At 35.1% G+C, this 4,127-nt stretch overlaps 1 protein-coding gene across 2 annotated transcripts in view; it reads left to right on the plus strand.

Annotated features, from left to right (window-relative positions):
* GABRB2 (gamma-aminobutyric acid type A receptor beta2 subunit) overlaps nucleotides 1-4,127 on the plus strand; it is a 245,171-nt gene that overhangs the window by 42,289 nt on the left and 198,755 nt on the right. The window lies entirely within an intron of this gene.

Raw genomic sequence — 4,127 nt, forward strand, 5'->3', positions numbered from 1 at the left:
TCTCTCTCTCTCTCTCTCTCTCTCTCTCTCTCTCTCTCTCTCTCCCTCTCTTTCTTTCTATCTCTCTCTCTTTTCCCCTTGATGAGGCAGCATGGGAGACAAGCCAAACCATTCCTATTTCTTATTTATAATAGCTTAACTCCCTTGCCCTTTACTGTGTAACCAGTCACATCTAAGATATACACATGCACACATACACATACATATATATGTATATATCCAACTAATATGCTTTTTTCCATTATCATCATAATTTATCATTAGTTCTGTATATGCACTGTGAATTAAATAATGTCTGTATCTCTAGGAATTTGGGATTACATCTGTAAATATAAATCTACTCACAAATCTAATCCTATTCTATCTTCAAATTTCCTGACACTTCTCCAAGTGCCTGTAGGACATCTCAACTTGATTATTTCATCTGTTAAGGTCACTTCTATAGGAAGAGATTTTTAGATACAATTGTACCCCATTTCTATCTACTAAAATATCATTGAGCAGGGGACAAATAATAAAACTGTTTGGCAGAATCCCACTGGATAAACAGTTTTTTTTTTCCTTGAGAGATATTTGTTTAAGGATAATTGAAAAGCATATTAATTTTAAAGAAATTTACAGGTCAGTAAAAACATGAAAATTGAATTTAACATTCTATGAATTGAGAGGACAGCTCTTCACATTAACTCTAATGACACAAACACACAAAATTTTCTGCTGAGAATGGAACTACATTATCTATTGATAACTATTCTTTAACTCAGATGCCAGAGAAGAGCCGAAAGGGAGAGTGGAAACCTGCTGCTGATTTTCCCCTCAGGAAGAGAATGGAAGCAAACCTGATGCTTGTCGCTCTCTTTGAACATGCTCAGAAGACCTGTGCATTGTTCCTTCCTCACTGTTCTTCTGCTCTAGTCAAGTCACACGGAATTATTTTCTTTCTAGCTAACATTTCTATAGCCTACTCTTCAGCATCCCTTAGGGGTTGGAGGCAATATACTTTCTGTATTCCAAACTCAATGCCAGTCAAATCTTTGAAAGGCATATTAGGCCTTTGCAAGGCACCACCATTTTGAATTATGGAGGCCAATCCCTAACTTCTAGGCTTTTTTGTATATTATTGCCTTCCATCTACTTTAGCAAAAAGGATAACTCTCTGGCCATTGTGATTTCCTGCCTCTGTGCCTTGTTCCAAGCATTCCATGGTCCTGAGAAATCAAATGAGTTTATTACTTCATTTTAAATAAATAATGGACAACTGAAATATCCGGTATTTCCTCCACTTTACCCTTGAATTCCTAATCACATATTAAAACCCAGTTCAGAGGCCACGTAGGTCAGGAATCTTCCCCTTAATCATACACATTCCTCTTTGATAATGACAGTTTCCCCATGGTACTTAATGGTATATTTTATATTTCTCTAATGCATTTATTTGGTGTTGTGTATTATACTGAACTGCATCTTATCCTCTTACTAAACTCTGAACTTTATGTAGGCAAGCATCATGTTTTATCCAAATGTTATGTCTTTTCTAGTGTCTACCTTCATTCTTTGTTTGGAGCAGATGTTTAATAAATGTTTGCATAAATGAATGATTCAATCAACCAATCAGTCAAAGGATAAGATCAAGGAAAAATGAATTTATATTATTTGAAAATCTCAGAGTTTTTGTGACTGTTACCTAAGTATTGCTAGGAGGACAGTAGGGATGTCCTTTTATCCTGCATTTGATTCTGTGTGTGTATTTGTGTTTGTGCGTGTATATGTGTGTGTGTGTTTAATTTTTAAATCCAGCACAAAATACCAAAATCTTCTGATTGTGCAATCACAAAGATTATTTTAAAATAATCGTACCTTCATCATTATTATTCTCAGCATCATATAGCTATAAAAATAGCAACAGAAGTATTTTTTGAGCATTGGCTCATCTTACCCAAATGGATGACATAATTTAGTGTAAAGAGTTGAACCTGTAGTCAAGAGATAGAGGTTCAGATAGTGCCTCTGACACTGTATGCAAGCTGTGTGATCATAGGCAAATCATCTAATCTCTCTGAACCTTAGATTCCTTATCTACAAAATGGGGGCAATACTTGACTCACTGTGTTGTTGTGAGGAAAATACTTTGCATATATCAAAATCCTATGTAAATGAGTTATTATTACTACAACTTTCTATATTGACTCTGAAAGAGTATCAGACATTAGTCATGTCTTATTCCACTTAAGTTGCTTTCACACTGACTCATGGTGAATGGAGTAAGGGAAACCCAGGACTCAATTTACATTGTGTTGCCTCATTTCCTCACATAGCTTTTTGTAATGGTATTAAGTACTGCTAATTTAAGAATGAACCACAATACCTCTTGGAAAGAAAGAGTAGCTTTGAAGAAATTGAGTTGTTCTGACAAATTTAATTCCTCATTATTCACCAATAGAATAAAGACTTTTGTGTCTTTCTTTTATATTATGGTATAGCCCCACCTTATACTCCTGTCAAGGGCAAGGATAACAATCACTTTGTTGACTTGTTCTGTTATAGTGAAAGAAAATTGTTAAACATCAGCAGGTATACAGAGGAAATGATTTGGCTGCAGTAGAATTGACACTATTATAGCAGCGTACTCTGTAATGTATTTTTACTGTTCTTAATTATTTAGATTCCTATTTAGGATTTTATTAGTTACTGCATGAGGAGAAGGGGACAGAAAGTCACATCAAATGTTAATCGTCTTACACTGAACAGTTTGTTAGATGCAATAGATTTTTGTGCCAAGTGAGTTGATCTCTTCAGTTAAAATTACCAGGGGAAACCTGCCTCCCTCAAGAAAAATAATCACCATTTCAGAGACCATCAAGATGCAATACAGTTTTGAGAGCTGATGATATTTTCATAGTTTTTGAAATAAACATAATAAGAAGTCATCTGGTTTTATTTTACACATAAGAAAACTGAGAGGTTCAGGGAAGCTAAGTGACAACTAATGTCACTCAAGTTGTAAATAACAGTGCTGGGTTTCTAACCCAAGTTTTCGGATGTTCTCTTCAGCACAAAAAAATGACATTGTTTATGTTTTTCCAGGATGAAACTTATGATGATTGATTGAAACATGAGTTCCTGATGATCAATCACATATTGATCATATGGTTTAAAGGAAACAAATATAGACGAGAAGTCAGGAACCCTGAATTGTTGTTGTGTTGTTTTCCAAATTCTATCACTTATTAGTGATATAATCATGGGTAAGGGCAGCTAGGTGGCACAGTACTGGGCTTGGAGTCAGGAAGAATCATCTCCTTGAGCTCAAATCTAGCCTCAGGCACTTACTAGCTGTGTGACCCTAGGCAAGTCCCTTAACTATGTTTGCCTCAGTTTCTTCATCTGTAAAATGAGTTGGAGAAGGAAATGGCAAACCACACCAGTATCTTTGCCAAGAAAACTCCAAATAAGTTCACAAAGAGTTGGACATGACTGAAAACAACTGAACAACAACAACAAAATTATGAGAAACTTATCTCTGTAGGCCTCATCTCCCAGGGAGCAGACTCTGATCTTAATTTATCTTTAAAATGAAGACACTATAATACATAATCCTTTCCATCTCTAAAATTCTTTTATTGCAGACATTTTATAGATGTCTATTATACGCCTAACAATGTTCTAGCCTTTTTTTTGGAGAGGGGGTATGTAAGGATATAGAGAATGGTCTCAAAATTGGAGGAGCTTATAACTCGTCTCGGGGGGCGATGCTTATTAGACATGAGAAAATTGAGGAAAAGATATGATATTATCGAATACTAAATGGAATTTAAATATGTAACTATATATTTTGTAGTGAATGATCAGGAGATCTAGACCATCTAAAAAGGCTTAAATATTTCTTAGATTTTAAGATTTATAGTTTTACTTACTTAGTAATTTAGACCTGGGAGAGTTCAGATTTTCCCAACTCCCGGTCTATTGCTTTTTTCATTACACCTCCCCCACTTAATTATGTTTTTCTATTTAAGAAAATATAATCTGAGGTCCTGAAACAACTGAATGAGAAGTGAACTTTGGAATAAGCTTAGTTTGAAAGTGTGTGTGTGTGTGTGTGTGTGTGTGTGTGTGTGTGTGTGTGTGTG

This window comes from Vombatus ursinus, unplaced genomic scaffold (assembly GCF_900497805.2).
Source record: "Vombatus ursinus unplaced genomic scaffold, bare-nosed wombat genome assembly UNPS02014863.1, whole genome shotgun sequence".
NCBI classification, from domain to species: domain Eukaryota; kingdom Metazoa; phylum Chordata; class Mammalia; order Diprotodontia; family Vombatidae; genus Vombatus; species Vombatus ursinus.